The sequence below is a fragment of the Puma concolor genome, chromosome E4, assembly GCF_028749965.1.
Source record: "Puma concolor isolate L17-30 chromosome E4, mPumCon1.1.hap2, whole genome shotgun sequence".
In the NCBI taxonomy this organism is placed as follows: Eukaryota; Metazoa; Chordata; class Mammalia; order Carnivora; family Felidae; genus Puma; species Puma concolor.
In genome coordinates this window covers 53,541,210-53,562,357 of record NC_141683.1, presented here as the reverse complement: position 1 = coordinate 53,562,357, position 21,148 = coordinate 53,541,210, and the positions used below count along the sequence as shown (strand labels likewise).

At 38.7% G+C, this 21,148-nt stretch overlaps 1 protein-coding gene across 5 annotated transcripts in view; it reads left to right on the top strand.

Moving 5' to 3' along the window:
• RABGAP1L (RAB GTPase activating protein 1 like) overlaps positions 1-21,148 on the top strand; it is a 779,355-nt gene that overhangs the window by 430,670 nt on the left and 327,537 nt on the right. The window lies entirely within an intron of this gene.

Below are 21,148 nucleotides of genomic sequence, written 5' to 3'. Positions count from 1 at the left end.
TCCTATGTATGTAAGTGTCCATTTTAAGTTGGTAGCAACTTAAATTTGAACACATCCCAAAATTTTACACTTCTACTCTCCCTCCACATTCATTGTTTTTGATGTCACTTTGCATCTTTTATGTATCCCTCAACTAATTATTGTAATTTTAATTTTACTGCTTTTGTCTTTTCACCTTCTTAGTAGCTTTATAAGTGGTTAATCCATACCTTTACTCTATGTTTACCTTTTTCAGTGAGATTTTGACTTCCATATATTTTCTTGCTATTAACTAGTGCAATTGCTTTTCAGCTTAAAGTTTCCATGATATTTCTTGGAAGGCTGGTTTAGTAGTGAGTAACTCCTTTTGCTTTTGCTTGTCTGGAATAATCTTTATCTGTCCTTTACATCTGAATGATAATCTTGCTGGGTAGAATATTCTTAGTTAGAAGTTCTTTTCCTTTCAGCACTTTAAATATGTCAATGCTTCTCCCTTCTGACCTGCAAAGGTTCTGCTGAGAAATCTGCTGATAGTCTTATGGGGGTTCTCTTGCATATACCGGTTTGTTTTTCCCTTGCTACTTTTATGATTTCTCTGGTTAACTTTTGGCATTTTAATTATGATGTGTCTTGGTATGGGTCACTTTGGGTTCATCTTTTTGGAACTCTCTGGGATTCCTGGACTTAGATGTCTCTTTTCTTCCATGGCTTAGGGAATTTTCAGCTGTTATTTTCTCAAGTTTTCTGTCTCTTTCTGTCTGTTCACTTTCTGCAACCCCTTTAATGTAAATGTTATTTGATGTTGTTCCAGTGGTCCCTCGAGCTCTCTTTACTCTTTAACATTCTTCCTGTTTGTTGCTCTGTCTCGGTGAGTTCTGTTGCTTTATCTTTTTGGCTTGCAGATTCGTTCTTCTGCTTCATCTAGTCTACTATTGAACCCCTCTAGTATATTTTTCAGCATAATTACTATGTTTTTCAGCTCTGTGACTGTTGTTTGGTACTTCCTTATGTTTTCTCTTTCTTGAAGTTCTCACTGTGTTCGTCTGTTCTTTCCCTGAGTTTGGTGAGTAACTTTGTGACCATTACTTTGAATTCTTTATCCGGTAGATTACTTCTCTCTTTTTTGGCAGTTTTATCTTATCCTTTCATTTGAAACATATTTCTCTGTTTCCTCATTTTGCTTCCATTTCTGTTGTTTCTATGTGTTAGGAAAAACAGATACCTCTCTGTCTTGAAGCAGTGGTCTCGTGTAGGTGATGATCCTTTTCATTTAGCTGTGCTCTAGCTTTTATCGCAGTCTCTTAAATTTTTGTGATTGTCTAAACCAACTGGTTTATTTTAGATATGCCCCCATTGTTCAGGATGTGCCAAGACCTATCAGTGATCCAAGGTGGGGGCATCTCATTTAGCACATAGTTTCAGGCCAGTCCCTCAGGCTGCAGCTTTAACAGTATGCAAGTGTAGGGGCACCTGGCCGGCTCAGTTGGTGGAGTATGCAACTCTTGATCTTGAGGCTGAGTTTGAGCCCCACATCAGGTGTCAAGATTACTTAAAAATAAAATCTTAAAAAAAAAGTGCAAGTTTATACAGTCCTTTGGGTCACAATCATAATTCTGCTAGTCTCCAGACCAAGAGATTTGGAGTGTTCCCTGGGCAACAACTGCCAAACTAGGGGCTCTGGATGATTATGTAAGCTCCCTTTTGAGAAGACTCATCCAGCTGTAAGGAGGTCAGCGGGTGCACAGGATGGTGCCTCACTGCTTACATTTCTTGGTAGCACCTCCTTAGCCTCTCGATATGTGGGAAACCTGAAGCCTGTCCCTCAGGCTGCAGCCCCAGGCTAAGTAAATAGTCCCTTTTTTTTTTTTTTTTTTTTACAGGAAGCCTAGGGCTGTGTTTCTGTCTGCTGTTAGTGCAGTGCCCTGAGGGTGTCGGCCTGCCAATAATTGTCTCTGATTGTTACAGTCCCAAGGAGCTCTGGAATGCCAGTCCTCTTGGCCACCAGGGCCTGGCGATCAAGAGATGTCCCTTGTGTACCTGCCTGCTTTAGCAAGGCAGTTGGATCCTGTAGAGGGCAGGACATGATTGACTGCTTCAGAAAGACAGCAGGAAAATGTCTTGACTGCTCACACCTCCAGACTTCAGCAGTGCAGTATGGGTGTCTTGTCTGTGTGCACGTGCTGGCTTTTGACCGTGAGAACGCCGTGCTCACTGGCACTGGTCAGCGCTCGCCAGGGGTCGGGGAAGTGTAGAACTGCCCATTTTAGCAGACTTTCACTGGGGAGGGAAGTCTGTGACCGATCACACTCTCCTACCCCAGCTGGGGAAGCCGGGGAGCACTGCCACTGCCCATGCTCTCTGGCCTCAGGAAGCATGGAGACCACTCACCTCAGCCTTTGTTGGGGGGATGGGGCGTTGTGTCCAGGCTCACCCACCTGTTCCAGCAGAGTGTGTGTAGAAGGCAATAATGGTAGCTGCCAGCATCTTTGTCCCTGAGGAACATCTCATCTGTCCAACCCCTCCTTTCAGTGACGTGACCCCAGATCAAGAAACGAATCTCCCTTACATATAGTCTAGGCATTTTTCAAACTTTTTTTTTTTCTGGGTCTTGGGACGAGTAAGACAGCATATGAGCCCTCCAAGAGAGGGATCTCAGGGTTTTTTTTTTAATAACACTTTGGAGCCTTTTCTTTCATAAGACATTGGTCCTGTTGGCTTTGCAAATCACACGTTATAAGGCTCATCTTTGTGGTACAGATCCCAGGGGCAGGAGTGCTGATGTGGGGCACCAACCCCTTACTCTTCTGGGAGAAGTGACTGTGCAGTGAGATCTCTCTCTCTCTTGTGCATCACCATACAGGGCGTGGGGGAGCATTGGGAGAGTCAAGGGGTGGGGGTGGGGGGGCGGTGGGGGTTTAGTGAGATTGTGTCCTGCATCTCCTACCCATCTTGAGGTGGCCCTTTTATCCTTTGTTGTGGAGATCAGATCATCTAGTTTTCAGATCCTTTTCAGAGGGAAATGATCCATATGTAGCTATGGATTTGGTGTGTCTGTGGGAGGAGGTGAGTTCAGGATCTTCCTACACCGCCATCTTGGACTTCCTCCTGGTTTTTCTTTTCATAACCAAAAATAGCAATGCAAACTATAGCATCTGTGTTATACACATTAGGATTCAAATTATGTAAATCCCTAATTCCACACACAGAAAGGATTTATATCAGATTCTATTTATAAAGTCAGGAAAATTCCTTTCACCAGAGCCTTAATTCTTATATTTTTCAAGTGCTTTTAAAAAGAAAGAGCCATTTAAAAAAATGCCCACAACTTGCTGTATGAAGATTTTGTATCATCTGGTGAGTCAGTTACACTTTTTCCTATAGTCCTTTGAGGGTAGTTGGACTTCACACAGCCATATTGATAAAAGTTAGGATCATTATATCCTCATCCCATATACATATTTTAAAGCCTATCTTTGACAACTCTATCTCACTGTTGCCCTAAAAATTCTTTCCCAAACGAGTCAGATGCTCTCTTCTTTCCTGCTCATCTGCATCTCCTAGGAAGTGAGAAGTTTTAGAGTTTCTTAAAATTCTAGTGTATTCTAATGTAGTAGTGTTCAAACTTTTTTTTGACCCTCCCCATACACGTATGTATGTCAGAAGCAATAATTTTCAGAAATGATTCAGTGAGATGCACTATAGTATTTACCATTACTTTTTTCCCCTTTTAATCCTGCTTATGACCCACTACACTGACTATTAGATCATGATCAGGATTCAGTAATAGAGATTTAAAGTTTCCATAGCTTATGGAGAAGCTCCAAGGCTGGCCATACATTTGCTACCCTCCAATCTGTTCACCATGACTTCGTCTTAGAAGTGTTATGTATGATCTGGGTATCTGGTAACATCAGAAGGCTGCGGGAGTTGTCCTACTTCTGGGTGCTAGAATTATTGCCCTCGTTCTGTAGAGAAAAAGCGAAGCAATACCAGGCTTAATAATATCCACCATGAGTTGAATGCTTACTATGTGTCAGGCACTGTGATTGACAACATAATCAGGTCGGTGCTCTCTTGATACAGGATGAATTAAGATTGCTTCCGTAATTGTTGGCAGTTCCAGGAGCAAAAGTTATCTCTGTGATGTGCACAGTCTGCTGTGGAGTTCTTTGAAGCCAAAGTTTATAGAAGATGTTTAGGACCATGCCCCTTTTCTGGTTTTTACTGGTGTTTCTCTATTACTCCTGAGTAGTAAGATAAGCTCTTATTAGTTATATCCCATATGGAAACATGGCTTGCAAACGCCATTATGGGTAATAGGCTTAGCCACTTCATAAGAAACCTTGGCGTCCCAGAGGACTGATGGGAGAAGCAAAAGCAGCAATTATTCTCTGTAATGTTTAGTCACAAGGACTAGCAACTTACACACTTGCACATTTTGAGAACTTCATTCCATCCTTCCCTTCTTTTACTCTCCCTCCCAAGAGACATTATTCCTGTCCCCGTACAGAAGAAAAGTTTGTGACAAATGGATCCAAAGTGTGGAGTTAGGTTTTTGAGTTCGCATCTAGGCCTGCATTGTCCAGTATGGAAGATATTAGCCACAGGTACTATCAAGCACTTGAAATGTGGCAAATCAGAATTGAAAAAATTACATATGGGATTTCAAAGACTTAGAGTATGGAATTTTGTTGTCAATTTTTTAACACTGATTGCATGTTGACATAATATTTCAGATGCATTGGTTTTAATAAAATGCTAAAATTGTTAAAAATTTCTCCTATTTTTTTATTTTCTTTTTTAAACATTTTTATTTTTGAGGGAGAGAGAGCATGTGCATGTGTGTAAGTGGAGCAGGGGCAGAGAGAGAGAGAAAGAGTGAGAATCCCAATCAGTCTCCACTCAGTGCAGAGCCCTACTCAAACTCATAAACCCTGAGATCATGACCTGAGCTGAAATCAGAGTCAGATGCTTAACGGACTGAGCCACCCAGGTCCCCCCCCCCCCCAACTTTTTTTTTTTTTAACTTTCTTAATGTGGCTACATGAAAATTTTAAATTACATATGGGCTTGCATTATATTTCTTTTAGAAGGAGTTAATTCTAGACCAGTGCTTCAGCTACCTCACCCAACCTAGCTTTGAAATATGGTCCATCTAACCTCAGGACACCCCTCCCCCATTCAAAGAAAGCTAAATTTTTTCAGTCTTGTCTTCTGATCCTTACAACTGGTTGAAGGAGTGTTTGGTGATTTACTGGACAGGTGGGGCACCTAGAGAAAATCAAGTTTGTCCATTTGGAGGTGAAGACAGACCTATTTGATGGGATGGGAACACCAAGCCCAGAGGCAATGGATTTGCTGTCAGTATTCTGTGAAGCAAGTTTAGGGAGGTACAGCAAAGTTCAGATTTTCCCCATTTTGAAAACCTCAGTAATTTTTTTAAAGAATTTGTGTTTTTTTCTTAAATTTTTAAATGTTTATTATATATTTTTAAGAGAGGGAGAGAGAGATTGAGAATATGAGCAGAGGAAGGCAGAGAGAGAGAGAGGAAGACACAGAATCCAAAGCAGGCTCCAGGCTCTGAGCTGTCAGCACAGAGCCCGACGTGGGGCTCAAACTCATAAACCGTGAGATCATGACCTGAGCCGAAGTTGGACGCTTAACCAATTGAGCCACCCAGGCGCCCATCGGTGATTTTGTTTTTGATTATCAAATTCTTCCAAAATACTGAGCTCCTTGTTTTTATATGCTCCTTTTGCCTAGTCACAGTCTGTTTGGTTTACTCTCTGAGGCCACCAAAGCCTTAGTGAGTCCAGCCCTAAGGAGTGGGATGATAGGTTGTCAATCCCTGAACTTTGGGAGCTAAGGTTCCACTGTGGTTCCTCGGTTGCAGCCAAAAAGACAAAAGTATCTGATGAGAATTGTTTTAAAGGAAGCGAACTACCATGTGTGTTTGTATGTGTGTCTATGTTTGTGTAGTAAAAAAGTTTCTGTTTTAAAAAAGACTCTATTTTAAATAATATAATGTGAGGGATCCCTGGGTGGCTCAGTTGGTTAAGCATCCAACTTTGGCTGAGGTTGTGATCTCAGGGTTCATGAGCTCCAACCCCATATCTGGCTCTGTGCTGACGGTATAAAGCCTGCTTGAGATTCTGTCTCTCCCTCTTTCTCTGCCCCTCCCCCCCCCACTCTCTCTCAAAATAAATAAATAAACTTTAAGACTTTAAAAATAAAATAAAGAATACAATATGAGAATAAGAAAAGTCACATTTTTCGATTGATTTACAGTGTATTCAAAGAAAGACTATAGGGGCGCCTGGGTGGCGCAGTCGGTTAAGCATCCGACTTCAGCCAGGTCACGATCTCGCGGTCCGTGAGTTCGAGCCCCGCGTCGGGCTCTGGGCTGATGGCTCAGAGCCTGGAGCCTGTTTCCGATTCTGTGTCTCCCTCTCTCTCTGCCCCTCCCCCGTTCATGCTCTGTCTCTCTCTGTCCCAAAAATAAATAAACGTTGAAAAAAAAAAAAAATTAAAAAAAAAAAAAAGACTATAGTTTGTTCACAAGTTCACCATTATAATCAGATACTTGTAGTGCCTGCTAGCTTAACAAAATCTCAGTAAAAATGTTAAAACCCTTCAGAAAAAATAAGAGTATTTAAATGGATGCTAATGTTTATTTACTTAAAATATTAAATGAAAAAGATTTGTTTAAAACATTCAACCCGTTAAATCTCTATTATTCCTGAATTTGTGTTACATATAAAGGTTGCTTGTCCCTCCCCATACCCACCAAGTCTTCCACATTGTGCCCAGATACTGTTTCCTATTAATATTTGCAATGTAAATACCAGAACAATAAATTCTCCCTTGATAAAGCTTATTAGCACAGCACCAAAATCTCGGGAATAGGTTTATGCCATTATGTTAATTTTGAAGCCACTTTTTTGTCTGACCAGAAAAGTCTTTCAAATGTTAATTGATTGATCTTTATTTGGCATTTGAGCAGAGTAGAGTTGTTGACTAAGTAAATATTCTCAGCATCTTTGTCTTCTATTCTCGGGGAAGAAGTTTTATCTTTTCCCTGCCTTCATGTCTTCAGGGACCTCAGACCAGTCTTCTATATCTTAATTTGATCTTATTTTCCAGGTCATCAATTCAGTTTTACTGAGCCTCACAGGCTTGGTATTCTCACTAATAATGGTGTCTGTCCATTGTTATCTAGATGTCCTCGTTTTCCTCTCAGTCTTTCATAGTTTAGAATAGATCTTTCTGAATCTATTCATAGTGGTATCTGTGGCATTTAACTAATATTTGCTCATTTTTATTAAGTAAATTTAATATAGCTTGCTTGAGAAGTCAGATGTGACTAGTTTATATCAAATAAGGTATTTTTCAGACCAAGTGTTTAAAAGCAACTTACGTAAGAAAATGATATATAAAGGGTACTCAGGAATTTATTTTCCCAGTACTGTGATATTAGTACTCTGCTACCAGATTTAGCAAATAAAAATACAGGATTCTCACTTAAATGTGAATTAAAAACTATTTTTTTTTAAATATAGGTATGTCCCATGCAATATTAAAGCCCAAGCAGTTTACCTGGGCATCCTACATTTTGTCTGGGAGCCCTAAAGCCGGGGAAAACACAGTAGTTTTTAACTCTTGTGGAATTATAAAATTACAAGACAACTAAAGCTTACGGTATAGCTGAGCACATTGAATTGAGTACATTATAGGGCACTGATTCTTGTAGTGCTTGCCCTGCTTAAATCCTTCAGTAAAATGCAAACAAAAAACAAAGAAGTTAAGAATTCTTTTACTCTTGAAATATTGTTGACCACCACCCTCCACCCCCACCTCCACCCAGGTCTTCTCCGCGCCCCCCCCCCCCCCACCGCCCCCAGCTTTGCTGACATTTCCTTGATTGTCCCTAAGGACAGTGGTACCATGATGGTGCAGTACCTACTCTCACAGGTAGCCCGGGCACTCAGTTGGCCTCACTCACCCTATCCTGTCTCCATTTCTTCCTGAAGAAGAAATTTCCTTTCAGAAGTGGCAGATGCTCCCTTAGTGGCAAGGGTAGTCCTCCTGACTAATAGTCAGGCTCAGAATGCTGCATCTTTGTTGTTTAAAGAGTCAAAAATCAGTCACTAATCCCTTCCTCTCCCTGTGGCTCTCAATTTGCTACATTTGTGGCAGGTTCTCTGGTTTGTGCTATCCTCCTCATGTTACAGGACTGTGCACTCACCACTGTGATCTTGAACATATCACAACCATAGCCAGCAAGAAATACTAACTTGGAAGAGTGCTGTCTTCAGTGGCTACTTAGATCATTGCAGCCCTGCACTTCATAAGGCCTTTGCTAGGTTGAAGGTAGATTGAAGCAAAATGTATGCTTTCTGTTTATCCTAAAATCTGTGTAAAAGCTCCTTTGATTTTTCTTTCCTATGTATCAGGAAGTTAGCATTGTGAACTAAAATGTGCTGACTTGAGGTTAGAGAGGGAGAGAGCCAAAGCATAAGAGACTCTTAAAAACTGAGAACAAACTGAGGGTTGATGGGGGGTGGGAGGGAGGGGAGGGTGGGTGATGGGTATTGAGGAGGGCACCTTTTGGGATGAGCACTGGGTGTTGTATGGAAACCAATTTGACAATAAATTTCACATATTGGAAAAAAATTAAAAATTTAAAATTTAAAAAAGTTAAAAAAATTTTAAAAAAAGTTAAAAAAAAATAAAATGTGCTGACTTGCTCCCAAGTTACCTTTAAGTAATCCCTGGAAGAGCAGGGTTTTGAGCAATGAGACCATCTATGTTTTGTGGGTAAAAATGTTAACTGTGGCATTGGCTGTGGCAATAGCCCCTCAGATAACTTTCTGTCTTATTATGGTTTTCATAAACCCTCTCCCCAAGGAGCCAGCCCAGAGTGCCTAAGAAAGGAAGATTTGCCCCAACCTAGTTTCCATTTGTGGCTCAGTATGGGACCTGACCCACCTTCCACTTAAGTAGCAACATGAGCTCGTTTTTTATTCTCTTTCTGCCTTGGTTTTCCATTTTGTCCTTTCATAAAATCATTTATTCAATGAGTAGCTGTTCAGCCCCTACTGTATATGGGGTACTAAATGTGTTGCTGTGTGGCACCATCTCTAGTGGCCAGGAGCTGAGAGGAGGTAAAATATATCTTACCTCCAAGGCAATATGTAATATTGGTAATATATGTTTTATATAAGTTTATACAACTTGGAATTATAAGACTATAAGAGAAGATAGAATTATTTTTACTTGGGAGCATTAGGAAAGCACCACCCAAGAAGTCTGATAGGAGCCTTTAAATGGACAGGACTTCAACAGGAGAAAATATTAAAATAGGGCCATACAAAGCAGAGGAACTTGCACAAAAGCATTAAAGCTTGGAAGAACAGTGCAATTTTGTGGAATGGGATATGATTCAAATGCAGTGGAATAAGAATTTTTGCTTTTTCCCCGGATAGTGGGTAGGACCATACCATAGATGGATTTGAATGCTCCATAGGAGCAAAGCAGTGCTTTAGGTAGGTTAACCTAAAAGTACCATAAAGGGTGAAGTAGAGAAAAGCTTCTATTTAATTTAGAGACCATTGAAATAGTCTAAGCATAAAGTGATAAGATCCTGAACTGTGGTGGTGGTGGTGGTGCCAGAAAAGGACACATATCCTAACTGATTAAACAATGCTTGGTTTGTCTAAAGAATAATATTAATTGTTTTCATATTGTGACTGACGGTCGATTACGCCTAATTACTATGCAACATAGGAACCGTCATGTGTATGTAACTTGGCATCAACCACTTAAAGCTTTGGAAAAATGAGACAGCTTTGTAGAACGAGGTCTAAATAAAGAAGCAGTTCCAGACAAATGCCTGGAAAGGAACCTTTCAGCCCCCCATAGCCACTGAATCAAGTGAAAGTACCGTATGCAAATGGCAACTTAATAAATGAGAAATGAGTGGGGTTACTTTTGCGGTTTCTTAATGTTTACCCAGTTACGTTTTCTTTTTTCTTTTTAGAAATTTAGACTTAAAAATCCTCTCCTAGTAACTTAGATCTATTAGCAAGAAAATTGCAGAAAAATCTGTGGCCCTTGTGGTATTTAAGTCAGAAGTAAATACGTGTATCAATTAAAGGGGAGGGGCTAATATGTCAACAGGGAAAGACCACAACCATAAACTGTTGTTATGCCTGTATTTTTCTCATGTGAGTATTATAGAACCTAAATAGATACCAGTTCAAAAGATAGAAACAAAAATCCTCATTTCATGATTATCTTCTAATCTTATGAAGTAGAATTGAAGGCATTACTCTTTCTTAATTTATAACTTCTAAAAGGCCCTAACGTAAAAGAGGGGACCTGTATCTTCCTTTGATTTACTTTAATATGGTATTAAGAACCTGGTAAAGAATCCGAGCCTATTAAATACTATAATCCTGAGATGAGATGAATAAGAAAGAATTTCCTGTTTCTTGCCCAACCTTGATCTCAGTCTACTACTTCAAGCTCTTTTACTGAGAAAGAGTTAACATGTAAGCTGTGAGGGACACTTGAGATTTCTAAAACATCGTATTTAATGTACTTTGCTTCTAGTCGGGTTTGGAACACATTAATTATATGATTGATCTCTTGTCACTTTTAAAGTAAAACGGCTGATTTTAAAATAATGAATCACTTGAATGTATCTTCGTCTTTTATTGGTCTTCATATAAAATTAGGTAAAACTCAGAAAACTCAAAAGCTTTTTGTTATGACGATTTTTGCAATTGCAGTAGTGGTAGAATTTCTAATTTCTTTTTTTAAGATGGAGATCCATTTGTGGGTTTGTTTGGGGTTTTTTTGTAGTAATATTTGTAACTATTTCCGTGTGTCATCTTTGGTAGTGATGTCCTTACTCACTAGGGAGTAAGGACATTCTGGTATGCATTTTGCTGTGAAATTTTGGCTTGTAAACCTATGAGTCCTTGTTATCATCTTTGATTTGGGAGCAGATTATTTCCCTTTGCTACTGCATTTGATTAAATGAGGTTACAAGAGAATTCAGAACTCAAAGCAAAAAGTTATAAAACTTGAGTCTCTTCATCATAGAGAATATACTCTTACCATCCCTGCTTCCCTTGTTCTGATTTATTTAGCACCCATTTACTAAGCACCTAGAGTCTCAGGTACCAGGGAAACAGATAAATAACAACTGATCATGGTCTACCTAGAGGTGGTAATTACATGGGCATATTCAGACATGGGTACCAGTTAATTAATATTGCTGAATGGAAGACCAAAGGACCAATTGATTAAGGGAAGAAAAGAAAAAAAGACAGCTTTCAGAACACCTTTTTTGATGTCAGCTCAGACATGGAATTTCATTCCATTGAGCCTGAAAATATAAGGGCACCTGATTATATGGGAAATTCTGATTTGAGTTTTTGAGTTAAGTTTTAGATGTGGAACAAATATCTATTAGACCAGTAGTTCCTAAATAACAATTTGTAGACTTTTGCTTGTAGCTGTGTAGGAATTTGTTAAAAATATGGCTTGCCTGAAGTACTGTAGAGATTTTGGTAAATCAGATCTAGGTGAGATCTGGGGATATGGGTTCCAAAATAGATTCTCAGATGATTCTGGTAATCAGTAAGGTTTGGCATCTGCTGTAGTGAAGAGCAAGGAGAGAGTAGACAGCTGGTATTTGAAGTCTCAGGAACGGATAGGATTCCCAGGAAGAACATGGACGGTGAGCAGAGAACATGGCTAAGGATGCACCAGCAGATAAGGAGTACGCAAGCGAAAAATCAGCCAAGAGACTAAAAAGGAATATACTATGTTGAGGAGCTGGAATATATATTTACCTAGATCTCCTTAGTCTTTGAATAGTAATGCTCATTTCTGAATCAATATAAAGGGGGGAAAAAGTGTAGAATAAAAATCTCTAGGTTTCTACCCATGATTTGGCTTTATTCCAGAAAGGATTAATCAAGCTTCAGACGTGCCTTCCTGCAAAAAAATTTTTTCCTACTTCCATAATATCTGTTGGAGAAACAGAAATTGACCCTCTTGAATAGGGAAAATTGAACAAAGTAGATTATTGGAAAAGAAAGCTATAATATTAATCAGAATTTGTAAAACAAAAAAATGCCTTATTATACACTTACTAGATGGAATTAGAATATTTAATTTATTGAAATAACCTTTATAATTGAGAACTAGAACTGCCATAGTGTTTCAGGAACAAATCTTTCTGTTCTTAGCTCTTCCTGTTTCTTTTGTTACTGTGTGGTGATCAGTGCATCTTCGACTCATAGTGAGTAAAAACTTGTGTTAATGCAAATGGGCTGTTATAAAAAGGAAAAAAAATGGCAGTTATATAACCTGATGTAACTTGATGTAAAAATTAATTGCCTTTTTCAAAATCCATACCCCAGCATGAGGAACTTTATTGGTCTTAAATGATTTTTAAAATACACACATTGTTGGCATTTACTTAGAGATATAGTTATTGTTCATTTACCCTCACTCTCCTTCTAGGCTTTAAGTAAGTGACCCTTCATGTAAGTGAATTATAGGCCACTTCAGTAGTTGTCTGTTCTCTTTTTCATTTAGTGGTCTGTGGTCTTCACTTCACTAATCACATAGAGATTTTTCGGAAGCTCAGTGAACAAGTGGTCAAATGGTTGGTAGTGGTCCAATATGTTTAAACTTTAGGGTTCTACATTAAAGGAGAGTTTTTAAAAAGTCAACTGAATTAACACAGTATTAAGGAACTGTTTTATTGTGAATAATACTTTGTCATAGAGGAAAAGGTAGGCAATGATAAATATATTTGACTAAATTAAATTTACTGGTGAGAATACCACAGTGAGATCTTCAAAATTATCGATGGCCAACCTGTTATAAAAATTTTTTTAACGTTTTATTTTATTTTTGAGACAGAGAGAGACAGAGTATGAACAGGGGAGGGGCAGAGAGAGAGGGAGACAGAATCTGAAAGGGGCTCCAGGCTCTGAGCTGTCAGCACAGAGCCCAATGCGGGGCTCGAACTCACGGACCGTGAGATCATGACCTGAGCCGAAGTCGGACGCTTAACCGACTGAGCCACCCAGGCACCCCTGGCCAACCTGTTACAATATAACCAGTTAAAAAGTTAAAGAGGAAGGTAGTGCACACAAGAGTGCCATCACTTCTGACACTAGTTGTGAGTTCAGGGTGTTACCAGAATCACCCTCAGGTTCACCCTCAGGTTCAACAATTCACTAGAAATACTCAAGGAACTCAGTGAACGCTGTTAAAATCATGGTGCCAGTATATTATAGCTAAAGGATACAGATTAAAGCCAGCCAAAGGAAGAAGCACATTGGGCAGAGTCCAGGAGAAATAGCAAACATGGAACTTTTTTTTGTCTTTGCCTCACAGAGTCATCGACAACATAGCTTTCCTGGCATCAGTGTGTAATGATACACATGGAGTATTGCCAGCTTCATTTAGGGGAGCTCACTTGAGTCTTATTGTGCAGAGTTTTTATAGGAGCTTATTCACGTACTGCCCACATGACTGACTTTTAGTTTTCAGTCTCTTTGTAGATAGAACTAATACTGTATGGCCCAAATCCCCATAATAAATCACATTGTTAGTCTGTTGCGTGACCAAAAGATATTGGCATGATATTCCAAGGGCCTAGAGATCACCTCCTGGTAACTCCAGCCCTCTTTTTGTATGAGGTTAATTTTTCTCTACACACTAATTCTTTCAGGTAATAAAAGCAGATGAGATCACACTGAAACAAGAGTTCACAAAACTGACTACAAAGGCCATGAAGTGAAATAGTCAGATGAAATGGTCCTTGTTGTCCACAGGACCAAGTTAAAACATCATCATTCAAGATGACCTTTCCATATTCTAGATTCCACTCAACTTTCCTCTTTGTGAATTCCCTTCTATAGACAATTAGAGTCCTATTACTTGGGCATGCCAAGTGCCTTCCTGCTTTGGATCCTCTGCTCACACCACCCTTGTATTATTGTACAGTTGACTCTTGAACAAAATGGATTTCAACTGTGTGGGTCCATTTATACACTGATTTTATTTGATAAATGCAGTACAGTATTGTAAGTATATTTTTTCTTATCATTTTCTTAACATTGTCTTTCCTCTAGCTTAATTTATTTTTTTAATGTTTATTTGTTTATTTTGAGAGAGAAGGGAGGGAGTGTGTATGGGGAGGGACTGAGAGAGGGGAGAGAGTCCCAAGCAGGCTCTGTGCTGTTCGCATGGAGCCAACACGGGGCTCAATCCCACAACTGTGAGATCATGACTTGAACCCATCCTGTCATCTCCTGGGGAAGGCCCCTTTCACCACTTGAACCCTTCCCTAATCACTTTCTTTACTGACTTCTCATAGATAACTTTGCCCATATCATTTAATTTGGCTGTTAGCAACATGTCTCCTTCCACTGATATTTGCACCTATATTTTATGTTTACAAGATCTTAATCTCTTGCAATTTAGGGATATTATGGACTATATCCTATTTTTTTTTGATCCCCTGTCACCTAGTACAATGTCTTGTACATGGCAAGTGTTGGATGTTTGAATGGTAAACTTTCATACAGACATGTGCAACCAGGAGCATATTATTCAAGCATATGAATTAAGACATCTTTTAAAAATGATCCGAATTATACTTACAAATTTCTGAGGTCACCATGTTAATCCACAAAACTATTGGAATAATTTTTGGCAATTCATTGAAGACATCTGCACACAAAGGTCAGCAAAATTCTAGAAAATGTCTAGAGAACTATTGACATTCTGCTCCCACCTCACAACTTTTGCACATGCTTTCCCCTTTGCCTGTAATGCTCTTTCTCTAAACAGTTGAACCTACCCTCAGAAAGTCAAAACCACCCTGCCTAAAATATCAGTCTTCTCCTCACTAGCTATTTACATTGTTTTATTTTTTTAGACAGTAATTTTAACTAACCAGTACTTGTTTTTTGTCTCTTTTCCCTGCTACTAGAATTTAAGTCCTTTAGGGGAAGGGCATTGCCTTGCCAACAGTTGTTATCTTCTGCACCTAAAATAATGCCTAATTCTTAGTAGGTACTCAGAACTAGTACTTGTTGAATACATAAATGAATTTGTACTATGCAACAAATAGCTCAGTTTTTTTGTATCTTCAACTTTTATGTCATTCAATTTAAGAAGATGTAATTTAGCTCAAAGAGTTTTGAAGAGAAGCATTTAAAGCAGTTGACAGAGTGGTAGAATATTTTCTAAAATTATTAAAAATTATTCAGCCTATAAACAATAACTAGGTATGCACATAGTCAAAATTAATAAAATTACAAAACTTAAAGTTTAGGTGCAAATAGACATTTTTAGCAAATGCTAGTTATCAGAGGTGTTCTTTAGTTTTGTGGAAAAATAAAAGAATGTTATTTTTATACAATGGGAGTAAATATGGCGCTCTTAAATTTTTTATTTTATTTCATTTTTTATCAAGGGGTTTGATAAAAATCATAATTTTTAAAAATAATGCAAAGTTAGAAATGCATCTTGCTTTGAAAAATAACACCATGGAGTTCAGTTATTGTGCTTCATTCCAGCAGAAGTTACAGAGTTTATCGCTGCTCATTGGATGAGTTTGCAAGACTGTCAAGTGCCTCAGTTGAACCTTTATTTTGGGACAATGAGTGGTTAGCCACCCTGAAATGAGGACATATCCAAATATGGTCATAGATGCATTTGGTGGGTGTATTTGGAGTCTAAAAGTAACCCCAGGTATTTGTCATAGAGAGTCATCTCGGCTCTGACCTAAATTTCATAAGAACTCTGGGAAATCCAGGTTGTACCCATAGGCTACAATACTACTTAGTTTCCCAGTCCCAAAAGAATGCTTTGTTTTATTCAGATATTTCCTACTGCAGTCCTGGCACTTCCTTCAGGATCAAGGTATCTATCATGAATATTGGCTGGTCTTAGAGATATGCACCCTCCTCTCCCCTCTCCTTCCCCTTCCTTTAGTTCTCATTGTTGCTTTTCTCCCTGAAGAGATTTCTTTCTAGTTGAAGCCAGAATATGGCTTATATTTTTGACCTTTGTGTCAGGCTTTGATCCTGAGACATTTGGTAGCATGTGTGTTCAATGCCCGGGAAACGGGTTGCTTAAGATATGATTGAGTTAATATTTCTTTCTTTGCTTCCATAGTATTCCACTTATGCTAAGACTCCCCCTACCCGCATATTCAAGGACTGAAGCCTGGCAGTGATCCATTCTTTTTGTGTTACTGTCTCTAGCCTACAATTTCAATAGCATGTTTAAAACCAGAGTGCACTTTCATATTTTCTCCTTTTATCTCTGCCTCTTTGGATTTTTGGCAAACATCAAGGCAAATAAGTCAGACCCACCACTGCAAACCCATCTGCTTTCGGGGACATGTAAGCTGACCAGTTTGTGATGTTTTACCATAGATCTAGCTCCAACATAGAACTGAAGGAGGATCCCTGTGAAGTAAGAATAGAAGGCACGTTCTAAGGTCAAATATTTTTTAAGCTCTGAATCATTTATCTGCCAACTGTGAGTAGGTGTGGTCTACATTGGCATTTTTTTTTTAATTTTTTTTTTCAACGTTTATTTATTTTTGGGACAGAGAGAGACAGAGCATGAACGGGGGAGGGGCAGAGAGAGAGGGAGACACAGAATCGGAAACAGGCTCCAGGCTCTGAGCCATCAGCCCAGAGCCTGACGCAGGGCTCGAACTCCTGGACCGCGAGATCGTGACCTGGCTGAAGTCGGACGCTTAACCGACTGCGCCACCCAGGCGCCCCTACATTGGCATTTTTAGTAACACTAGCAAATTGGCATGGTATTTATAAAGTTGAAGAATTTTGTGGTCGAAAGGTGAAAATGCAGTTATACTTTGGATTTGACAATAGGGATTAATAAGAACAGATGCTTGTCGTAGTTGTAAAAATGTAGCAAATTAAGGCACAGTCAAGGTGTTCCTTTATCAGACATTACTTTTACACTTCATCTGGGGCTAAGGTCACATGTGAAAACAATCATCTACAGCGAAATACCTTTCCAGTTGTTGACAGCCCAGAAATTGTTTTATAAAAAAAAAAATTATAGTCTATGGTCATCCAAACCTATCCTCCTAATACTTGTTGGCACTTGAATGCCGTATTCATTTTTTTCTCACAATAAACAAGTTAAGTGATGATTCTCTTGGAATAGGAATTGAAAGGATTGCACACATGTCAGGTATACCCATAGTACTAGAAGAGCAGCTAATATGAAACACTTGATGGATACTGTAAATTGAATCCACTTAAAATGGTCCAAAGTTAATTGAGCTACTTATACATCCTAGAGATGATTTTAAATTGATCTTCCACAAGCCAGATGATACCCTCTGTTGGACCATGGATTTTATTTACCACGCTGGAGATGATATCTGTTTTGAAAATAAAAAGATAATTTAGCCTTCTGATGTAGCAGTTTGGAAATTAAAGAAAATCCTTTGTAGGTAAACTAAATAGAAATTTAGTTTCGGTGTGTTGGCAGTGTCAGGGCTGTGGGGTGGTGAGGAGGCAGTAAAACTCAACTTCTAAGACTTTGCTCTAAACCTCTCTCTGTTACTCCCTGTTACTGGTCTGAGTCAGTTTCTGTGTGTGGTCCAACTTGACTGCGGCTTAGACAGGATAGATGATCTCAAGGACTCTGCCTGCCAGTTACGTGGTTGGCGTCAATGGTCCAGAAGGAAGGCATGCAGAAGAGGCAGTGGCGTTTGTCCTGTCCAGAACTGCAACGTAAGGCCTTCTCTGGTTCTCACAAGCTAAATTCTGAAGCCGTGGTGGAAATGGTAGCTTCTCTGGCAAATTTAACTTCTACCACACCCTGTCCTTTCCATCCTCCTGAGTTGTGTACGTCTCTATTGCATGGGCATATGCAAAGCTGCAGTCAGAATGTCTACCAGTTGATAAAACATTACTTTATGCAAACGATTGTTCACTTTTGCTCTTATTCATGGATTGATAGAAACAAGGATAATTTAGGACATGCGAGATACATGCTAGGAAATTCAGAATGGGGAGTGTATATATTTAAATGTCATCGTGCTGATGGGGCGCCTGGGTGGTGCAGTCGGTTAAGCGTCCGACTTCAGCCAGGTCACGATCTCGCGGTCTGTGAGTTCGAGCCCCACGTCAGGCTCTGGGCTGATGGCTCAGAGCCTGAAGCCTGTTTCCGATTCTGGGTCTCCCTCTCTCTCTGCCCCTCCCCCGTTCATGCTCTGTGTCTCTCTGTCCCAAAAAATAAATAAACGTTGGGAAAAATATTAAAAAAAAAATAAATGCCTTCGTGCTGAAAGCTCTATTCATAACGTTCATGATATCCAAAGAAAAGCAGTGGTTTATTATTTGAAGTGCACACATAAAAATGTATAAAATGTTATGTTCACCAAAGTATTTAAACAGTTAAATGTGATTCTGAAGGAAAAAGAGGAAATAATTAACAATTACTATTTTGATTTGTTTCTTTAATGAATACTGAGTTCATACCAGGCAGCATGCTAAGCACTTTGCGTGCATTATTTTATTCTAAATGAGGTAAATTTAGTATTATTGTCCCATTTTATAGATGAGGAAACTGAAGTTTCGTGAGATTGAATAACTTGTTAGGGATCCTATACATACTAAGTGGAGCAGCCAGGAATAGGACCAGTGAGTTTATCTGGCTCCAAGCCACTAGCCCACCAAACTGGACTGAGATCAGAATGGGAGATGCGTCTATGGGGAAATAAATTGTGGGTCAGGCTGTGAACCTGCGGGTATTGGTGAAGTAGCTGCCCATGAAGGAGTGACTTCTTCCCTCTTTCCTTTCTGAAGATGACTGTCAGGATTTAAGGAGATTCTGCTTATGGGAGCCATCCAAGAAGACGACCTCATTATCAGTTTTGGTTGTGCTATAAAATGTTTTTAGCCATATTAAAAAAAAAAAGTTTTCGCATGAAACGTTTTAACTCTGGGTATTTCGATGGCAAAATATTTGGCCTCTTTTTTGTCCTTCTTATGAAATCTTCTTATGAAAATTGACAACTATAATTGAAATAAACTAAACAAAATTAATATTGAAGAGAAAAAATCATTTTTATCTTCATTTTTACTGAGTGTTACTGAGCTTTGATTCAAGTCTTTGTTGAAGAAGTGAGTGAATTTGGGAAATTAGGTGTGGATTCTGGAAATGTGTGCTGTTTTTACTCTCTACAGTATGGGTAATTGGGAGGAGGTTAGCTTGAGCTTTGAAAAGATGATTATTTTCTCTAGTACATAATTTCATTTGTATTAGTCTCTTTATAAGACTCTAATGTACCTTCTGACCTTCAGTTATATGAAAGGGATCAGTGAATAATATAGCAAAATATTTTATTTAGTTTATTAAGTGAAGTTCCAGAAGTTATTCCCTTAGCCACCTGAGAGCAGAATGTTGGAAGAAAGCTCTAGAAACGCACATTTGTAGAGAGCATTTGAAAGTAATCCTAGGAAGGGATGGTTCATAAGGAAAAGTTGATGATTTTTACTTTCATTTAATTTTTGCCCATTTATTTTTAGAAACAAATAAGGAAGATTCAAGTGTGCGTAGAAAAAATTACTCCATATTATGCATAGTTACTTTCTAGAAAATTTTGATCAATTTCCCTTTCTCTGAATCAGACTGTTGGTACCATTTAAACACAGTATGATGCCAAATGAGTAGGCAGTTTCTAGGGAATATAGTCCAATTATTTCTCTCCCTTAACATCTTGAAAAGTGTAAAAGACTTATCCTGTGAACCACTCAGCACATGTTTGCCCCTGAAATAGTTCAGCAATGGCAGTAGTAACATTTTCATTGGTCATCTTTTCAAATAGCTTATAAGGGGAAGCTATTACTGTGTGGAAAGAAAACCTTTCTATTAGGGAAAGCCTGGGCAGTGAAAACTTTTCTTCTACCTGGTACCAGATCCCCCACTCAGGGGATCTCCTACTTAGACACTGCCGTAACCAGCCATATCTCTTTGTACGTTACCTTTATGTGTGCTCCCACCTGCCCTCAAAATTTTCTGTCATTAGAAACTGCATTTATGTTGATAAGTATAAACTTTCTAGGTGTCCTGACACTTAAGGTATGGTCATTTTTTTTAAGTTTCGTTTCTATTCAGCTGTAGCCTTACATTCCAATAAGCCTTCAGAGTTTCCTCTGGACTGATTTGCAGTGTCTTCGGTGTTTGCTAGCAAATTTGGAACATTTCAGTTTGTGTCCTTTCTCTACGTGGTATGAGATTTAATTACCACTCTGTGTGAAATAGCAGCTGAAATGAAAAAAGGCAGCAAGAGAAGGCACTGGCTTACCTCACAGTTAATCGGCTATTTCCTTTCTTACATACTTCTCAGCTACAGAGAGAAAAGGGAGATAGCACTCATTAAAGTAATTCATGTATTAAACGTTTTTTTTCCTTTCTTGATTTTAACTAAAATAGGGGATTTGTTCAAATCTTCATGCAAGCAAGACATTAAAGAACACTTAATTTGCACTGGTGGCCATTGGTGCTTCTTAAATTGTGCAAAGTATTTTCATCAGGGTTGCCGGAAGTAGTTCCATCCTATTTTCTTGACATTAAACAGAGAAAACAACATTTCTAGGAATCAGATTCAATCAAATGAATGATTAATCACTTTTTATAAGGCTTAGAATTTTATTCTAATTATTAATTATTCTAATTAATCTGTAGTCATCTTAATATAGTAGTTTTGAGGGTTTTTGTTCTCTGGAGTGTGTGAGTTGATAATTAACCTATCAGGGAAAAGATTGATACCTTTACTTTTTAAAACTATTGTGGTCTGAGTTTTCACTTATCAGATGGTCAAAAATGTGAAAAGTTAGTAATATGTGGTATTGGGCAGGTATGGAAAAACATCTTCTCCACCAGTGTTTAGAGTATGTATTGTTACAACACCTCTGGAAGGAAAGTATCTTCATCAAAAATGGAAATGTGTACACCCTTTACCTATAGTTCCACCACTAGGAATCTATTGTTGAACATGTATGTATAAAAATGTTCTTAGTGGTATTATTTGTAATATAAATAGAAAAATGCAAAAAAATCATTAATAGAATAT